This window comes from Polypterus senegalus, chromosome 7, assembly GCF_016835505.1.
Source record: "Polypterus senegalus isolate Bchr_013 chromosome 7, ASM1683550v1, whole genome shotgun sequence".
NCBI lineage: Eukaryota > Metazoa > Chordata > Cladistia > Polypteriformes > Polypteridae > Polypterus > Polypterus senegalus.
Window position 1 is genome coordinate 112944289 of NC_053160.1, and position 21864 is coordinate 112966152.

Below are 21864 nucleotides of genomic sequence, written 5' to 3' on the forward strand. Positions count from 1 at the left end.
TTTTGCAGCCCATTACACCCACCCCCATATATATTCTTAAAAAGCATGAGATTATGCAATTAATTTGAATACAATGTGTATTTGTGTATATAGACTTCATTATCCTGCATCAGTAGAAAACACAATAGAGTGTTACAGAGTTGTTACATACTGTCTTAGCCTGGAGGTTTGATAATTTCATCTATGCTGTAGGTAGAAAAGTCCTACTAATTCGCAGAACACCCGAAAATCAATCCATTAGAGTAGGCTAAGATTTGAGTAATATGGCTTAGACAATGCACTTTTAAGTAGAATCATAAAAGCCCAACACTAAACTCTGTGGATTCTTGGCTATTAGCTTCTAAAAAGAACAAAGTGAACAATCAACATTTCTATATAAAATAAATTTAAGAATATCTGTATATATAGAGAAAGTAGAAAAATTAAAAAATATAAAGGCATTAAAAATGACATCATATCAAGACAATATCAATTTCAGATAAACATGATCAACATATACACCATGTCAAGGCTGCACCTAAGTATTTTTTTATTAATTAGTCTAGCAATTTTCTTTTTTGATTAGTCTAATATATAGACTAATATAAAGACTAATTTGTCCATCAAAATAATGCAAATTTTGGATTACTCCATTAAAAGTCTAACAGTTAAATATCAAAAAGGAGACATTAAACACTTAGAATTTCAAAACACTGTATGGCACGGCTTTTCAATTACAATTTCAGTTGGGCCAGACATTTTCAGCAGTCAGTAAACAGCAGGTAAAGACAAATTTTAAATCAACACAAATTAATGTATTTAAAAACAAGTAATGTTTATTTATTGTTTTACTTTTACACAACCGGAAGTGCTGAGGGGAAGAATAAAAAGGACACCCAATGAGCTGCCGGGAGAAAAGCTGGCACTTCCGCCATGCTGGGGCGTGGCCAACGGGGGAGTGTCAGAAACACCTGGAGCTCACCTGGGACATGCATAAAAGGGGCCGTTGCGTCCATAGAAGAGCTTCGATTGGCGATCCAACGGTGCGGCGCTGGATTCTCCAGCTGGAAGTGCACGGCGGGGAAGGTAGGTTCAGCCGTCCCCGTACAGCATGAGGGAGGGTCTGCTGAACACGGCTGTGACTCTCAAGATCAGCTTCAAGTAAGCAGCCCTCCGACAGTAGGTGCGGCGCAGGAGACTGTGCGCGCGCCGAGGGGGGAGTCCGTGAGGACGCTGGTTGGACACGGGCTGCTAAGTGCCCCGGGTCCCAGCGCCCTCCGCCCCGAGTCGGCCGTGGTCTCGCGCCACTCTATAGGGACGCAGAAGGGAAGGAGTCCCTTTCTTTTTCATAAGGGGATTCAGACCGTCAGGGCATCCCAGAGACAGGAGGAATTGGAGGCTGAGTGCCGGTTCCTCCGATAGGTTGGGATGCGATGCTGGGTTCACGCGTACGGGTGCTGGCCGCCCTCTGCGGGGGCAGAGGGAATCCCTGGGGCCGGTGGAGAGGAAAAGAGTGCAGGCGGTGCTGGCGGTTCCAACACCAGGAGGGACATGGAACCCGCGGAGAGGGTGCCGAACAGGCAAGTGCCGGGGTACCGAATGGAGGGGGGAATGCTGCCAGTGCGTGGCACAGGAAGGGTGCCCAGGCAGCGGTTCTGCCCCTCTGTTTCTCTTTGTTACAGGGACGGACCCCGGACAAGCAGTAGAACCCACTTCGTCGGGGACCTGCCCTCAGGAGTCAGACCGTCTCTTCAAAAGATCTCTCCGCTGGTGTGTGGGTGCCACCACGGCTGGAGGAGGCTGCAAGGGAGCAAGTGGCTCTGAACAAAGGGGGGCGGAGGCCTCAGAGGGGGTGCTGAATGAGGGGGCCCCGGGGTGCTGGTAAGAGTGGGGAGCGCAACCTGTGCGAGGCACAGGAGGGCACCAAGTGGTGGTGCTCAGGCCATGCCTCCACCCCTATTCCTGTTTGGAGAGCAGGACCGGAACCCAGCTGTCCTGGAGTAGGACCCGCTTCGGGGGTATGCTGCCCTCACGGGACGTGTCGCTCTTCCCGAGTGGTCTTCGCTGGCTGTGGGGCACTGTCAGGGACGCCAGGGACAACGACCCGGCCGGGACACCGTGAGGGACCGGATGTGGGTCTGCACCCACCCTGGATCACGTGGGGGCCGCCGTCCTGGTTGTTTTGGGGGCCACGGGTTGAGGGTATGGAAGCCCCACCCTGCAGGGGCCCGTGGTCACCGCCAGGAGGCGCCCCAATGCCTTGGGGACCTGTTACCTCAGCACACCCGGAAGTGCTGGGGGGAAGATTAAAAAGGACACCCAGTGAGCTGCCGGGAGAACAGCCGGCACTTCCGCCACGCTGGGACGTGGCCAACGGGGGAGTGTTGGAAACACCTGGAGCTCATCCGGGACATGCATAAAAGGGGCCGTCTCCCTTCATTCAGGGCTGGAGTCGGGTGGAAGAAGGACGAGGCACAAGAGGAATGTGGAGGCGGCCCGGAGAAGAAGGCATTGAGTGGCCAGGACTGTGTGTTGGGTGTTTGTGTTGTGCACGGACTGTGTCTGAGTGACATTTAATTGTAAATATTGTAGAAAATAAACATGTGGTGGTGAAAAACAACATGTCTGCCTGTTTGTGTCCGGGCTGGGTCTACAATATATATATATATATATATATATACTGCTCAAAATAATTAAAGGAACACTTTTTAATCAGAGTATAGCATAAAGTCAATGAAACTGATATTAATCTTGTCAGTTAAGTAGCAGAGGGGGTTGTTAATCTGTTTCAGCTGCTGTGGTGTTAATGAAATTAACAACAGATGCACTAGAGGGGCAACAATGAGATGACCCCCAAAACAGGAATGGTTTAACAGGTGGAGGCCACTGACATTTTTCCCTCCTCATCTTTTCTGACTGTTTCTTTACAAGTTTTGCATTTGGCTACAGTCAGTGTCACTACTGGTAGCATGAGGCGATACCTGGACCCTACAGAGGTTGCACAGGTAGTCCAACTTCTCCAGGATGGCACATCAATACATGTCATTGCCAGAAGGTTTGCTGTGTCTCCCTGCACAGTCTCAAGGGCATGGAGGAGATTCTAGAAGACAAGCAGTTACTCTAGGAGAGCTGGAGAGGGCCATAGAAGGTCCATAACCCATCAGCAGGACCAGTACCTGCTCCTTTGGGCAAGGAGGAACAGGATGAGCACTACCAGAGCCCTACAAAATGACCTCCAGCAGGCCACTGGTGTGAATGTCTCTGACCAAACAACCAGAAAGACTTCATGAGGGTGACCCAAGGGCCCCATGTCCTCTAATGGGCCCTGAGCTCACTGCCCAGCAGCATGCAGCTCGATTGGCATTCGCCATAGAATACCAGAATTGGCAAATTCACCACTGGTGCCCTGTGCTTTTTACAGATGACAGCAGGTTCACCCTGAGCACGTGACAGAAGTGAAAGGGTCTGGAGAAGCCATGGAGAGCATTATGCTGCCTGTAACATCATTCAGCATGAGCAGTTTGGTGGTGGGTTAATGATTGTCTGAGGAGGCATATCCATGAAGGGTCACACAGACCGCTACAGGCTTGACAAAGGCTCCTTGGTTGCCATTAGGTATCAGGATGAAATCCTTGGACCCATTGTCAGACCCTATGCTGGTACAGTGGCTCCTGGTGCACGACAATTCCTGGCCTCATGTGGTGAGAGTATGCAGGCAGTTCCTGGAGGATGAAGGAATTGATACCATTGACTGGCCACCACACTTTCCTGACCTAAATCCAATAGAACACCTCTGGGACATTATGTTTTGGTCCATCCAATGCCACCAGGTTGCACCTGAGACTGTCCAGGAGCTCAGTGATGCCCTGGTCCAGATCTGGGAGGAGATCCCCCACAACACCATCTGTCATCTCATTAGAAGCATGCACTGATGTTGTCAGGCATGTATACAAGAACACAGGGGCCATACAAAGTGCTGCGTACAATTTTGAGTTGCTGCAATTAAATTTTGGCAAAATGGACTAGCCTGCCACATAATTTTTTCACTCTGATTTTTGGGGCGTCTTTGAATTCAGGGATATGTAGGTTGATCATTTTCATTTCCATCAAACGATGTGGTATCCTTTCATTCCTAACACATTACCCAGTCTATATCAGTATAGATATCCAGGAGGATTTCTTTTTCCCATTGAGATCTGATGTGTTTTCAAAGTGTTCCTTTAATTCTTTTGAGCAGTATATATATATATATATATATATATATATATATATATATATATATATATATATATATATATATATATATATATATATATTTTTTTTTTTTAAAAAACCTTTAGCTGAACAGAACCCAAGGTAGCAGCAATACCTTTTTTCGACTTTTGAAATAAAAAAAATAAAATAAACATTTTCCTCACATCTGACCCAGGCACATCTCACAGTGCATAAAATCAAAAATGCGCACAGTGTTATCAATAACATTTGTTTCCCTTTTGAAATATGAGTTTCTCCTCCAATTTAAATGGGTCATGTCAGGCAAGGGATTTTTTTTTCATACAACTTAAAACTATTTCATTCACACGGTTTTAATCACTCATATGACAGAGGTTAAATCTGAGCTCCACAACAAAACCTTTCTTGTTGATATTATTTCCTGCCCCCCAGAAAAAAAACTACCTGAGTAAATGTGTAAGAGCAAGGCACAACATGTGGCGTGAAAGTGGATTGGTACATTTACTCTAATGATATGTCTTTAAAATGGCTTTGTACAGAGTTCTTGGGGGGTCAAGTAATACATTTTTAATTATAGACTGAGAAGAAGAAAAAAAGGTCTTTGTCCAGATTAAAGTCAAAATGTCAACTTTATTCTTGAAATTTCCAATTTTATCTCATGCTTTATTATGTCATTAAAGTAGAATGTTGTAAACTTCATCTTAAAATTGATATTTAATTAACTAGTGTTTCTCAAATTCCAATGTAACGAAAGTAGCAAGTTAAATGCTTCATATTCTATGTGTTCCCCAACCCAGTCATTAATCACGTGTGGTTGCTATATGGGCTTTTTCTTATGCCAACAGGAAAGCGCAGGCAGTGATCACTACACAGAATACATTACATTCATGATATTACAGCTCTCTACACCTTTTAAAATACTGTAAGATAAATGTAAGATGAATACTTGATATCATTTTCATAAAGAAATGCATTAAAGCAGATATAAACATTTGGGGGCACGGTGGCGCAGTGGTAGCAATGAGCTGGCACCCCGTCCAGGGTTGATCCTGTCTCATGCAAGGTGCTTATGTGACATTTGCGAACCTAGGTGGAATAATTTACTGCAGAAGTACTATCTCTGTCAAATGTACCAACCTCTAATTCCTGTCCTTCCATTTTCTTTCTCCATGTAACCAATCACCACACAATAACTGTCGATAATAAATGTAAAACCAGCTGTAAGCTTAGATCTCTGATTCTTCAAACCTTTTAAGGAACACTGAAAAATCTTCATTATACAGGATTAATTATTCCATCCATCCAAAGACTCATCAGCCCCAGCAAGCATAGAGCACAAGACAGAAACAATCCTTGGACGGGACATCAGCTCATCGCTACCTCTGTGCCACCGTGCCCCAACAGGTTTATATTATTATTATATAACAGTATATATTATTTAAATGAAGTTAACAATTTATCTGTAAAACGTAAGAGACATATTTGAATGCATTTCATCATATAAATGATAAAATATACATCCTAGTATTCTAACAGCACACAGCTCTAAGAGAATAGCTCTTGAAAATCTTGAAAAACGTAGAAGCCAGTCATGATCATCTGTAAATACATGCTCTCTTCTACTGAATTAAATTCCTTTATTGTTATTGTATAGTAGAATAAGATTCAATATGCAACCCCTCCATAAACTTATTTTCCTATAAAATTATATAAAAAAAATAATTTGATAAAAAAATGAAAAATATACAATATGAAATCAGTACCATATACACTTACATATAATGGTTCACAAAGTGGCTCAGGTTGTGCAAGTTTACAGTGAGGTAATTGTAATTATAAGTACAAGTAATTCTACCAGGAGCACTTGATGGACCGATTGAGTACATTTATAACTCTTGGGATGAAGCTGCTTCTGAGCCTCAAGGTCCATGCAGGAAAGTGTCTGAAGTGTTTTCTAAGTGGGAGAAGTTCAAACAGACTACACATTCCAACTTTTATCACATTTGCCCCCGACTTTTTGCTGGTACTGCAGCTCGCGCACGTGTTGTGTTAATTTCTGAGGACCTGCTCAGAGGATGCGTCAAATGAACGCTGGGAATGCGTGGCAATCATGATGCGTGCGGGTACGTGTTCTGAGCATGAAGTATAATTGAGCCCTTAGACTCCCCACTAAGGAACATGGTGGTTTGCTCAAAGGGCCTTCGAATATGCTCCAGTAGGTTCCACTCATCGCTTTCAATTCCAAGAAATGCTTCCCTTGCTGTGTGACCTCTGTTTTGGTCACAGCCAATTTCTGCTTCAAGAAACTTCTTATCCTATGGTAAGAACTGTTTTACCCAACTGCTACTGCTCGTATCAATTTATGAGCTGGTGTTCGCACTGCTGTTTTGCTTTCAGCTTGCTGCTGGTCAGCTCACTCTTCTTAAAAAGTTGAAAAACCATCCTGCAGTCCCAGTGTCTTACTGATCTAAGAATCCTTTAAAGCATGGTGTATGGTCAGTATAACAGTGAAAAGCAATTTCATGCTTCTCATCTAAGATACTCACAGTTGCTGCAGCATTAGCTGCATTATCACATACAATAGCCAATACATTTTTGAGAAAGAAAGCAAATTTCTCTATTGTCTTCTCCATTCAAACAGCAATATTTTCTGCCATGTGCTGGCACCTTCAACATAGAAAACTTCAGAATGATTCCAGTTTACATGCTCTTGCATTACTGTTGTGCTGCTATGATGCACAATTTCACATTTACAAAGAATACACTATTTGGCTTTTGCTTAAAGTATTCCCATATTTTAGAAGTCTGAGCTACCTTACCTCTTACCTTATCGCCCAATCTGTCAGCAAACCGAGAACAGCAAGCTGACAGACATTTTCTGCTGGTGGCTGGCCGCTCAGTAGTTAGTTCCTCATCAGTGGCTTGTAGCTGCTAGAATGCTAATGGTAACTATCCAGTGGGTTAACATTGACCCTGTGGTGGTCCACTGGCAGCATTTATTAGTTGAATGTCAAAAGACAAAATGTTGATGTGATCATAGGCTAGTTTATTCCCAAACAAGCAGTCCTATGCCAAAATTTTATCCTATTGTACCTAAGGTGAATATGAACCGAAAAATAGCTAAGGACATAATCTGGTCACAGTTTTGGTAAATTGCTTTGAATAAAAACAAAACATCTATGCTATTTAGGCCAATATGTTCCTTCTATGAGAGTGTATTAATATTTTTGTTTCAATCTGATGTGAACTAGTCAAATTGTTTTGACAACAGGTAAGGGGCCTAAATTGCACCAACTTGCAAAATCTGCAAAAACAGACAGAGAGGGGGCTGTATTTCCTCTGTGGAGTTTTTAAACTGGCGACAAGCATTGGATGGGTAGGTGGAAGAGTTCCAATTTTATTTATTTATTTTATGGACAATTAAATGTTTTAACAGACTCAATTCAGATTCAATTCAAAGATTCAATTATGAATCTTTTTTATGGACGTTTGGCAAACCTGAATGTACCACACAACAAAAGTCTCAGAGAAGCCACTGATATCCTGTGATGTGCCCATATGTTTCCCGTGCTTCTTTATGCTCACAACAAATATTTTAGAAGCATGTGTATCATCTATGATATATTGTTTTTTCATCAGAAAATCCTATTTTACACCAAATCAGAAGTACCATGCTGCACTTTTATCAAGTGATAAAGATGATGACACCCTGCCTGCATCCCACAACTAAAAAATAATTAATAAAAGTGAGACGTCTTATCAGTTTTAACTGTCAAGTACTAAATGGTTAACATGTGACATGTTTATTTTTCTACTTATTTATTTTTACCTGGATAGTGCATAAGAAAGACAGCATCACAAAACCTGTTAACTTGTCATTTTAACAATTTTCTCAATTGGGGCAGAATAAATAGTGTTACCATCATGACTGATGTAACTATTCTCAGGACAAACATGAAAAGATAAAATAATGGTATAATCTCTATGGAAATATCAAGTATGCATTTTGGTAGCCTTGCTTTCAGCCGTTACCCACCCGTTCGGCCATAGGCATGACACCCCTCATACTGAAAGTATTAAGTCTTTGCTCAGTATACTCTGTAAACATCCTGATCATTCATTTAAAAGAAAATGTATACGTATGCTGATGTTAGATCAACATATTTAAAATACACTTTTTTTACAGGACCCAACCAAATGTACAGTCCGACTGACAGGACAGCCTCTTTACAATACGCTAATATGTACAGTACCTGTTTTCAAGGACTGTTTTCATGATTTGGAAATCAATCAGTTCTGTGTGGCCTGCTGCTCCAATATGTCTTTCTTCAAATAAATTATATATCAGTATTTAATGAACAGACCAATAATATAGTGAAATAAACATTTGCCCTCTCAGTATTGCATTTTGTTTTTGAGGTTTAAGTTGTGTTGTATGGATCCCATCACCAAGAACAGCCGTTCACCTGGAAGGTAATTCTACAGTGACGCATGCAAGCTTGCATGCATATTATATAGCATTTTCATGTGCTGTGTCAAAATATTTTGAAATTTTATTTATGTACTTGCATAACAAAAACCACTGCAAACTTGACATTTGGATAATATCATTCACGGCCGGAATCAATAGTGCTACCATGAACACCAGGTAAATAGCTTGTGACTGATGTAGCCATTCTCAGAACAAAGATAAAATGATTTCACTTTGGAAAAAAAATTCACTATGGAAATGCACCTTACTATAATTGTCAATCATAGTCTGTCATAATAATTGCTAAGTTATGTAATGTGACTTTAACAGTTTGCTATAGAATCTCAACAGAACTTGCTTAATCAGAGTGCACTTGACAATAACTATTGTTTACACATAACAGATAGTAGAGTAGCAATCTGCTTGTACTTTATTTATTTTTGATATATCCCTTTTTTCATTACAGATTACTTCAGAATAACCAACACAGTGATGAGGAAGATGCAGGAGGAACTTACCAGAAAGCTTTCTAACATCATAAAAAGACTGGACAATATAGAAAAGACCCTGCAAATTACAAATAATGTATATATTGATATAGAACTTCCTTTTTCTCTCCCCCTCAACATGGGGGAGTCTCTGAAGGATATGGATTCCGTACTCTATCAGGACCAGGAGTTCCAAATTGGTAATTTCACAATACCTTTGTCAGACATTGTACAATATAATTTTGGGTATTTGAACAGCCATTCTAAGAGATGCATGCTAATATCTGTTGTTTTTAAACAGGGGCAATATCTGTCTTTAGAAGGAGGCAGGATAGTCAAACAACCAGTGAGGTAAATTATTCCCTGCCTAATGACAAATGTTGTTGCCAGTTTTTTTAACTAAACAGATGTGGAAGAGAAAATCTTTTTCAAGGACCGCAACCTGAAAAGCATCATCCACAGTATATAGATTTTTAGAGCCACTAACAAGCATCAATCCATCTACAACAGATGCCAGAGTCAATGTATTATAAATCTGTCTTTATTATTTCAATGATGCCCATTAATACACTGAAGTAGATAACAACAAATATCTGTGTGAAGGCAGGGGTAATCAGGATAAATACCACCACAAAGGAAGCTACTGAAGAGGACCTATGGCGGCCCAATAATAGCAGAGAATAAATGCAGAAAAACATTTGCAATGTAGGCTTTTAATTGTGTTTACACTAAACGCTGGTTTATTTGGTCCTTGTTTTTTTACTATCCCATATTAATTATCTCTTTTACTTTCTTTTTGATATTTTGTACAGTAGGCATTGTAGGCATTGACAAAAAATCTGCATAAAATTGTACAATATGTGAACCACCAGCTGCTGCCATTAGCAGGCCTCCAAAAAGCTAATTTACAAAATTCTAGTGGACCACTGGTGGCTGATGCTGATGGACTACTGTTTTGGCTGTTAGCGGTCAACTGGACCTTTACTATCAGGGCTGTTGAATGTCTTGTGATTAACAAATTCTTAAGTGTGAATCCTGAAATAGTATTATATTACCTGAAAACTATCAAACAAGTGTTTATGAGTTTACCATATACAGTAAATGAAGAAGTGTTGTTCAGGTCCTTCCAACCAGTGGTACCACTTCACACCACTCTAGAGTCAGTTTAATTGCTAAATGTTCCTTGCTGCACACATTATTATTTTAGCATACATATATGTGGAAAAAGGGTCAAAAACAAAACTCTCCAAAACATACAATAAATAGCTTTGCAAGAGTACTTTCTTTTGTTGGTGAATTGTCGTTGTTACATTAATCCTAGTGTAAGTGGGTGTGTCTCTGTTTGCCTTATAATTGAATGGAATCCTGATGAGGTGTTGTTCCTGTCTTACACCCAAAGAATACTGGCAGAAGCTTCAGTTGCCCTTCTACCCTGACCCAAATAAGTGTGTTAGGAAAGTTGATGGATGGGTGGATTTGTTTGTGTTTTCATCTTTTTTTGTTTACATTTAGATTTTTCTTTGTATTTTGTACCATACAGTACAAGAGCAGCTTTCGGTAACTACATAGTTAATGTTTGCTGACCAACATTACCTATCACTTTATTTTTATAAATTATATATTTATATTTTAGGTTTATACATTTTCAACATGTTATAGTCATAGACTATGCACTTACTCTTGCTACTGTTATTGTCACACTTGAAGAACTCCCAGATGGGACGTTCTCATTTTCATCCAAATCTGTGTTCTGTGCCCATGATCAAAAATTACATTCTGTTTGCCCAGCTGACAATCATCATGCTCATAAGGCTACATTGCCAGGTAGTGAATAGCCATGTTGTGAAGAAGGAGGAACAGTCAAAACCAATGTTTCCTCTAAGGTCTGGGTTAGAGTAAGCAAAACTTTTACTTTGTGAGCAAAGTATTCAAGCACATACAATTTATTAATTTATTCTTGAGGCTGAGCAAACTACACTGAAATTTTTTCCTGACTGGAAATATAAAAAAATGTGCAGGCAGCCACATTCTCTTTCTTTAACATATTTCATAAAACTAGACTGTTAAAAATAAATCAAAATTGATTTCAAATTGCTGCAAGTCAAAACAAAGTCTCACTCTGGAGAGAGTGACTACCAGCCAGACATATTTAAAAAAATATATATTTTCCATCCATCAATTCACTCAAATTCGCCTATTCCAACATAGCCCTTTAACAACCCATGTAGTAGAACAGATGGCACCAGACTACACACAGGGTATCTTGTAGTTCGGGACCAATTTGGATTAGAATTGAGAAGCGTTAGATAGGGAGGCACATAAAAACATGGAACTGCACATCAAACAGGTGCATGTAAACAGTATCAGATGAGGTTTTTTTACAGAGTCCTCAAAGCAATTGACCCATAAAACTCAAGGAGCAATGTCCCAAAAATAGTGAAACTCTACAATATTTACAGTTAGTACTGCAAGTCCCAAGATGAAAAAGAAACAAAAACAATAAATATGTACATACACAAAAATATAAATACCTCCACCAAAACAATACTTTACCTAGGAGATATTTGAATTTCTTTGTACAAAAAGAAAATATATACAAAACTAGGGGGTTTCCCCCTGCTTGCTTCGATCGCCAACCCACCTGCTCGCTTCACTCACCAGCCATTTTGCATCTCAGCCGCTGGCATTGTGAAGAGGTGGGGTGAACACACCCCAAGGAGATGCGGTCGCTCCTCCAAAACCCTCTGTTAAACGGTGATACAATGGGGAACAAATAGTTTTTTTTTACCTCCTCTTTGCTGGATCAGCTGCTAGCTTGCTGCTGCTGCTGTCCCGCTTGATCTGCATCTTGTACGGTGCTTCAAACTTTAAAAAGTGTGTACAGCAGCTGTCCTACTCTTTGTGTTTTATTTCTAGCCCTGGACGTGGTTAAATCTTTTGGCACAAAGTCCTGTCTCACAAGATGTGAGTTCTTGATATTTTTTAGTTTATAATTTAAAAACAGAATAAGAATCTGAAAATCTAACAACATCACATTAAAGTTTGATAAATTGTGAAAAGAATGATACCAAGCATATATATGTAGGTTTTAAAATAAGCCTGATTTAAAGCATGACAAAAAACGTGGCATAAAAACTTCACTGTTGAACTTGTAGGCTTAGGATTTTATATATAGAGAGTAGATAAGGCACAAGCCGCTATATTTGATGTACTGTTAAGATTAGCTACCAAGCTCCCACTCACCACCATCAGAGAGCTTTTCCAGTCAGAGATGGACTATGGAGAACCTTTTAGCATGTTAAGAGAGAATATCACATATCAGGGGTACTCAGCTCTGGTCATGGAGGACCTTAGTGGCTGCAAGTTTTTGCTTTAATCAAAATTTTCATTAGAACCCATTTATTTACAAATGAATTAAAAATATGTTATCACCAAGCTTTGCTTCACCTTGTTTCACAAACTGTTTATATTTATAATGGATGGGCATAAGTCAGATTCATTGTTACTTTAATGTTAGGTTTCTAAGGATTTACTCAGATTTTCCATGTCAAGTTTATATATTTGATTACTATGAGGTTTACTTGCTGTAGATCAATTTTGCTTTCATAATTAAGGGTGGACATTAACAGATGAGTATGATTCTGAATATTCTGACTAAATCAGAAAAAAATATTCCTTAAATTGTTGGATATTTTTGAAAAGGACCACAACTTAACTAAAATAGTAGTGTACTTTGTTCACAAAGCCCGGCTTTTGCCAACAGATGATATTGTTTTATTTCTTTTTCTGACAATTAACAAAGGTAGTGGTAGTATAATACTGTACTTATTGGTGTCTACAATTGCAGTAATTGGAAACAGGCTTTCTAATGGTACCTGCAGCAATAAGGACTAAACTGAGCAGTGTGATGCATAGATGATGCTTCAGCAATAAAATGAAAAGTCAAGAAAAGTGATGAGGAAAAAGGAGAGAAGACAAAACAAGAGAGAAGAATGAAGTGTGGAATTACTCCAAGAATGTGGAGTGGGAGTGAAGAATAGATTTAGCATATGAACCATTATATCTCTAGCACAGAGTAAACATCTTGGCCTGTAAAGGGTAACTGCAAAATAATCTGAAGTTCAAAAATATCACACATGGAGCTATAAAAATGCAGAAATCCAAATATTTAAATTAAAGCTTTTATAACTGTTTTTTTCATATTTGTGTATTTTATTTGGGTTTATTGTCATCTATTCTATTTCAAGCTTTTGTATATCAGACATTATTTCCATCCCAAGTTACACATTTCCTGTTGCTCTTTCCAAATTTCTGTGAGTTCTTTGAGCATGGGAAAGGTGCTATAAAAATAAAATGTATTATTATTCTTAACCAGTATACTGATGTCAAAACTGAGAGATGTGCTCAGATTTTCTTTTTTCTTGGTAAGATTGCTGCTGCATTCTGAACTAATTGCAACCGATTGATATCTTTCTTAGATAGTCCTGTTAGAAATGCATTACAGTAATCTAAATGACTAAAAAGAAAAGTGTGAATTAATGTCTCTGAATCTTGCAGTGTTATAAGAGGTCTACCTTTTGTAGACTTAAGTGAAACAAATACAGATCTAGTAATCCAATTAATGTGAGATTTAAAGTTTAGGTCAGAATTCATGATTACACCCAAACACTTTACCTCTGTCTTGACTTTTAATGCTAAGGAATCAAGACTATTTCTAATACCCTTATTATTTCCATTTTTGATGACTACCAAGATTTCTGTTTTTTCCTTATCTACCTTGAGCAAGTTACAACACATCCATTCAGAAATACAAGTAAAGTATTGAATCAGAGAAGCCAAAGCATAAGGGTTATCAGGCAATATAGATATGTAGAGCTACATGTCATCTGCATAGCTGTAGTAGTTAACCTTGTGTTTCAAAATATTTCTATTGGAAAATTACTTTCCAAAACAGATACAATGCATATAAAATATCACAAATTTATCCTTTATCTTGTTTCATTTCTCTAAGTTTTGTCATACGGTCATACTTTAGGCATGTTAAACACGTTAAGCATTGTCAGAAAACTATATGCCATCACCTATTTGCAAACATATCTATCAGTCCATACTAGCAGTAAGACTACTTCCTAACTGCTTAAGTAAGACTCTTTTTTATAGATATAGCTAAGAAAGTTCTATTTCATGTTAACTTATAGGGTTTAAGGGGCTATACCATATTCTAAGTAACTATGAAAAAATTATATTCTATCAAAATTAAGCAAATACTTATCTCTCTATTATATAAAAAAATCTTAGGTTGAGATGTGACCTTCTTGGAAAGACACTTTGACGCTTGCGAGAATAACTAATTTAAAAGAAGATCAAGGACTTCTAACCTCACAGTTTTTGGAATGCTTTTGGCAGACACACTTCATGTGCTCTCAGCTCTTAAAAAAATGTATACGTTCTAGATGGCACGTCAATGACTAAGCAAAGAAGAAAGAACAGGGCGTCGAAAAGAGACCCAAATGCATTGGAGAGAAAAGAATGCAAAAAAGAACACACATGCATGCATGCGTGAGGGCACACACACACACACATGAGCAGACACACACACATGCATACAAACACATGCACACACACCCACACACATACACAAGCGGACACACGCGTGCGCACACACACGCATGCAATCTGCACATAGATTATTATTGTTATATTTTGCATTCATTTTTCATGGGACATCAAAGTGTCTTTCTGAGAAGGTCCTATCAGGTTCAGAAATAAAAGACTTCATAAAGACGTTCGAAAAACGTTGAAGCAATACACATGCAGAGCAGGTTAGAGATTATGAAAGCAGTGGAATTTGAAAGGCTCAAAAAAAACAGCGTAATACACATGCAGAGCAAGTTAAAGAATATGAAAGTCGTAAAATTCGAAAGTATCAAAAAAAAAAAGAAAGTAAAGATCGCATTAGCACAAACAAAAGGAAATTATTACTCTGTGAAATAACGGAACAGCAAAAAGAGATCGAATATACGGACATGGGTGATATGTCAGAAGTATTTAGATATTGTAAGGCTTTCAATTTTAAGTCAGAGACTTGTAGATCGTCTAATTCGTGTTGCCATCAGGGAAAAGTAGTGTTTCTTCCCAAAGAAGAGATGTTTCTGTGAGAATTAAAAGATTTGTTGTTTGGTAAAAGTGAAATCCACAAACACTATATGCAAAATATCCGAGTCTACAATAATCTTTCACGTTCGCATCTTTCAATGCTCAAAACATAGATTTACACAATAATGGACCATACGTTATGAGAATCTATGGTCCTGCAACAATTAAAGTTACGACAAGTGTAATTTCGAAGAAAACACAATTTGGTCAGGTGTATATTTATGATCATGGAGAAGTGATGCAACATAGAATCAAAAGAGTATGTAACAATTCCCATGAAAAAAACAATCTCTTTAAATTGTATATCTGGTTAACCAAACCCAGGGATGGGCGAACGAAGTGGGCAGGGGCCGGGGCTATCTAGTTTGAATTTAACATTAAACATTAACTTTCTAGGATTGGCTTTTGCAACCAGCACCAGCAGCAATTTTTGACAGCCTAAGAAAATAACTACATCTGTGAAGAGGTTCTGCACTCATTGCATGTTTTTGATTTTTGACAAACATTCACTTATAAGGAGTTCATCTGACGGTGCCCCAACTATTTATGCTATCTGTCTCTTACAAAATATGTAAAGCAGCTAATGAATAGTCAGTTAAAACTTATCAACAGCACCTTTATTATGTTTTGTTTGAAAACAGTAGAACACTAAACTGATGTTATGTGTGGTTCCTGAACTGAAAAAGTTTTTCAAACCTACTGTGTCATTCACTATTGTCACATCAAATTACTTCATAAAAAGATTCATTAGTCACTCAATAACAAATTGACTGATTTAAAAAGGCACCAACAACAACACTGTAAATGTAAAAAGTCTGAACACACAGCGTTTGCTGAAAGGAAATCAACTCCACTGGTATTATGTACTGAAATGCTAAAATGAACTTTAAATTAATTTGATCTGTTACTGTAACAGTAAGTCATGCAGTGACTCTGCATTTAACTTACTGATTTAAGAAAAAAGCTGTTTTATTCATTGTGTTAAATTAATACTTTATAGCCATTTTAAGAAATCATATGAACAAAACCATATGCAAACATTAAAAACCTATTAGAATTTCAAGATGAAAAGATAAATAGCACACACACAAACACACATTTTCATTCACACATTTTGGAAATCAAATTTTTCAGTCTTTTGGTGAGCTGTACCAAGAATCAAGTGCCAGACAGGAACCAATACTTAACAGGCACTCTTGGACAAGTGCACATACTTACTTCTATGCCAAGCCAGTTTAGAACTAAACATCTTTAAAAAGCTGAAAAATAAATACCTGGAGACAACAATCAAGAACTCCTAGAGAATGTACAGATATCCACACAGTAAATACTATAAAACTGTTAAACATTTTTATACATGTAACAGCTTGATATGCTGGCAGAACTTGTGTGCACCAATGAGGTTCAGAGCTATATTGTCGGCAGTGCATATTGCCAGAAGATTCAAACAAGGCAGCCAGGATTCAACTGAGGTTGCCCATACTAAGTGCACAGCACAACGTCAGCAGCAGGGCACTGCACCATTGGAGGCAGATGATCAATCAATTGATTGACAATGGCAATAAGGTCAATTTTCAGTGTTTCCTGAATGCTACATCACTGTGCGGAAGAAAGACCTGGCAATCTACTTCCATATGTACTTGCCAAGAAAACATGATGGATAGTACAACTAAAGAATTTCGATATAGTGCTGGAAGATACGCCCCTGGGTCCAAAGGCAGTCAATGACATACTGGGGTGAACCAATGGCCGACCCAAGTATAAACAGGGATTGTGATGCACCAGGATAAAAGCCGCAAGGATGTCCTGGAACCAATGCTACTTGTACAACAGGGAAGATAAGAGGTTGCAGAGACATTATCAGACTCAGAACAAGGAATGTCAAAACAATGAATCAAGGCAAACTTAACATTATCAAAGTCGAAATGGACAGAATCAGACTTGACTTACTGGGAATCACTGAGCTCAAATGGACACATTCAGGACACTTTCAATCAGGTGATCACTGGATTTACTTCTCCAGCTATAACACACAATGAATAAATGGTGCGGCATTCATTCTCAACCGATGGGGCTATACAGCACTGTCCTAAATCAGAGTGTAGTCAGCGACCAAGTGATTTCAATACGCCTACAAGGATCGCCAATAAACATTACAATTATTCAAGTTTATGCTCCAACAACAGATGCTGAACACGAAGCTGCTGACTTGTTCTACGACCAGGTGCAATAAGAAATACACCAGACGCCACAACATGATCTGCTTATTCTCATAGGGGATCTTAACGTTAAAGTAGGCTAAGAAAAACATGGGAACATTGCTGAAATATTTGGCTTTGGAGAGCAAAACGAGGCTGGTGAATGAATTATGGACTTTGCTCAACAAACCAGCTGTCTATCATGAACACTTTCTTTCAACATCACAAAAGGAGGTTTTACACATGGACATCACTGAACAGTATCCACAGGAACCAAATCGATTACATCTGTGTTTGTCAAAGATGTAATTCCATCAATTATATTGGTGAAGACAAAACCTGGAACCGAATGAGGAACTGACCATGAACTTTTGATGTGCAAGATTAAAATCAGACTAAGAAAGAAGAAGGAGGAGCAGATGATATCAAAGTTCGACTTGACTACCATCCCACAAACATTCTGGAACAATCTACTGAGAAGCCAACCCGGGCACAGACAGGCAGGAGACAGGTGATGCCACACTACACATGTTTATTTACAATCTAAAGTGCCCAAAATACCTGTCAACACAACACCATTCAGTCCCTTTTGCTGTCAGTCCTTCTCCCTCCACTACCCCGCAGGCTTTATTGTCTTTCTCCCGATTCCTACTCCAGAATGGTGGGGACTGGTAACCTTCTTATAGGGCATCCGGAAGGACTACAAGTACCCAATGAGCTTCTTCCTGGTGTGACGGAATTGTGGCCAAATAAGGCCCTGGAAAGGTCCATGGACCCCCGGATGGTGGCCACAGGTTCCAACAGGGTTGAGCTCCCATGCTCATTACCGGTGGCCCTGCTGGAAACCAATGGGGCTGCCCTCTATCAACCCGGGGGAGAAAATGTACTGAATACTCTTTCCAACCATCACACTACATAATCTGTTTTTCCCTGTTAGACACAGATGAAAAAGAGCCAGAAGAGCTATGGATGGATATAATCAAAGTGGTCAATTAAGAAGCACAGAAAATATTGAACAGAAAACAGAAAAAACCATCACAACCATGGATAACTGTCGAAATATTGAAGATAGTGGATGAAAGGCAAACAGCCAAAGCCAGAAGTGAAAGGCAAGCTATAAGCGAGATCAGCAAAACACTTAACAGAGCCATTCGGAAAGACAAAGCAGCTTACTACCAGAAAATATGAGCAGAAATGGAAAAGGAACACGTCAAAGGCTAATTCAAAGCAGCCTAAAAGAAGATAAAAGAAATTAGGTGAAAATTTCCACCAAGCTTACCGAACCAGAACAAATAAAGGACAGATGGGAAGAATACACCCAGCAGCTCTACCGGAACAATGCAGCAATACAGGATGAAGTGACTGTTGCCTTCAACTGTGAACTGGACATTCTGAAGGATGAAGTTATTGCTGCTATTAAACTTATATCCAATAACAAGGCTTCTGGATGCAAGAGCATTCCCTTAAATCTCCTTAAGCCTTCTGAAGCTACTGTGGAAGCTATTACAAAGTTATGCCAACAGATATGGAAAACTGGCAAGTGTCCAAAAGATTGGGCCAGATCAGTCTTTATTCCCATACCTAAAAAGGCTAATGCTACTAACTGCAGCAACTACTAGACTATTGCACCTCATGCCAGCAACTACTCAAGATCATACAGCGATGATTACAATCAATTGTAATAAGGGAGCTGCCAGAAAAACAAGTGTGTTTCAGGAAAGGCAGAGGAACTAAAGATATTATAGCCAATATTAGATGGATCATGGAAAGGGCCAGGGAATATCATAAAAGCCTCTACTTATGCTTCATAGACTACCACAAAGCTTTCAACAAAAGCTTTGGATGATATTAAAGACCATGGGTGTGCCAATCCATTTGATCAGCCTGATAAGAAACCTCTGCGAAGATCAAGAAGCAATACTACAGACTGAATATGGAAACACCCAGTGGTTTAAAGTCAGACGTGGGGTTAGACAAGGAATATATTTTATCACCGTTATTATTCAACTCTGCGGTGGGTTGGCGCCCTGCCCAGGGTTTGTTTCGTGTCTTGCGCCCTATGTTGGCTGGGATTGGCTCCAGCAGACCCCCGTGACCCTGTAATTAGAATATAGCGGGTTGGATAATGGATGGATGGATGGATATTGTTCAACTTATATGCTAAAGCTATCTTCAGAAATGCTGGCCTTGCCGAAAGTGAAAGTTGACAATTTAATTACTGGGCAAGGTTTTCAAATCTAATGATATTTCCCTACCAACCAAGATACAGCACACACATAGTTTGATCTTTCCTGTGGTCACCTATGGCTGTGAAAGCTGGACATTAAGGAAACAGGACAGTCGAAAGAATTGATGCATTTGAAATGTGCTGCTGGTGATGTATTTTATCAATATCATGTACAGCCAGGAGGACAAACAAATCAGTCATGGAACAGATCAAGCTGGCAATGTCACTCAGAGCATGAATTACAAAGCTATGGCTTGCCTACCTTGGACGTACCATAAGCAGACAACAGTTACTGCAAAAAGATATTGTAATTTGCAGAACAGAGGGAACAAGGCGATGAGAAAGGCCAACAATGTGATGGTTTGACACCATTACAGCAGCAACAAGGAGGACTTTGGCCGTACTTAATCAACTAGCACAAGATCCATCTTCCTATAGATCATTTATCCATTAAGTCGCTATAGTTCAGGATCGATCTGATGGCCTTTAGTTAACTAAGTAATGATTACACAATTAGGGTATACTGTATCTTTTTATACCTTAACTGACAAGATATAAAAATTCAGTGCCATTTGAAAATTTGTAGTAGCGTTTTCTTTTTTGCTTCAAAATATAAATTATCAATATACTGTATCTAAATATCACAAATTCTTTACCTATATATAAACTCTTTGGAATTCCTGATGAAATCGTACTTTAGTACCAAGAATAAGGACATAGATACATGTAATCAATTGGAATTTCAAAAAGTTGCAAATATATAAAGGTACAACAAGGAAATAAATCAGATAGCTCAAGACTTTCCTTACATAATGCCATGATTTAAATATGTTTGACCCAAATTCAGTAAGTAATTCCTGACATATATATCTACACACATTATTGTGTGCAGATGAAAAACATGTCTGCAAAGACAGTCCTTTCTTCTCATTTTAACCAGGAATTGGAGCATTTAGTTGCAAAACAAAAGAATGGTAAATAAAGGGAAGTGGTTAAAAAGAGACAAGATATAGAAAATTGAATATCAGAATTTTTAAAAGTCAAGCAAAATTTGAAACAAAAAAAGTAAGAATGATTCTAACTGCCTACAAATTATTTGTTTGAATCACTACAATGCCCAGAGATTTATTTATGCTGGTGTCTCTGCATCAGTATCTTGAAATAGTTCCAGCTATATAGATGACACACACAGCGGACTCAGAAATTTCACTCACAGAAACAAAGTACTACAAGAATAACATGAATCCAAAATGGCTCTGCAATTATGTTATTTTAGAAGAATTAGGCAGATAGGACTAGTAACCTTTGTTGGGCTGAATGGCCTGTTCTTGCCTAGATGTTCTAAAAAATAACAATAATAATTCTTAATAAAAAAATCAAGAATATGTTCTTTACAATACAAATCTGAAATCACTGAACACATATGTGTGTATGTATGTATTATTACATATACAGTATATATTACGCAAAATTGTGGCTTGTGTAATTAACAAAACCGAAGAGATCAATTGCCCTCACATTCATCAGGCTTTACCCTGCTAGAAACTTTGATCCTTTTACAGTATTTTTCCAATATAAATTCTCATTGCTTTTGGCTCATCTTTTGCTCTTGTATAAAAACGGTGTTTAACTGAGTTCTGTTTTTCTTGCATGGGTTTGGTTTGTTATTCTTGGTGTAGGAAATTTTAGTCCTTATGGATATTGGGCCTTTCCTTGTTGTAGGCTTTCTTTATTTTACATGCATTTATTTTTGAAAATGTTTAACCTTATTTTGTTGAAACTGATGAGAATAACTTTCAGTGGTTAAATACCCAACCTGCATGTCCATGCAATTAGTGTTGCTTCATTTTTCAATGTTATCTATTTTAATTTTTGAAAATATTTTATTGTTACTTAAAAATATATTTTATTATATATTTTATATATATATATTTTATAAAAGATCTCCATGCACTGAGAAGCATCTGAACAATATGCCTTTTTTGAATGACTTTACCATAACAAAAACAATTTATAGTACTCTTCTGGTTTTGGACTTTCGGTTTAGATTAACATTTTGGTTTGGTGACCCCTGCCTTTTTTCAGGCAATTCCTTGCTAAGCCTTTTCAGAA

The 21864-nt window shown here is 38.6% G+C and overlaps 1 pseudogene; it reads left to right on the forward strand.

Moving 5' to 3' along the window:
- Positions 1 to 968: 968 nt before the first annotated feature.
- Positions 969 to 19371, forward strand: LOC120532060 (annotated as a pseudogene).
- Positions 19372 to 21864: the final 2493 nt, after the last annotated feature.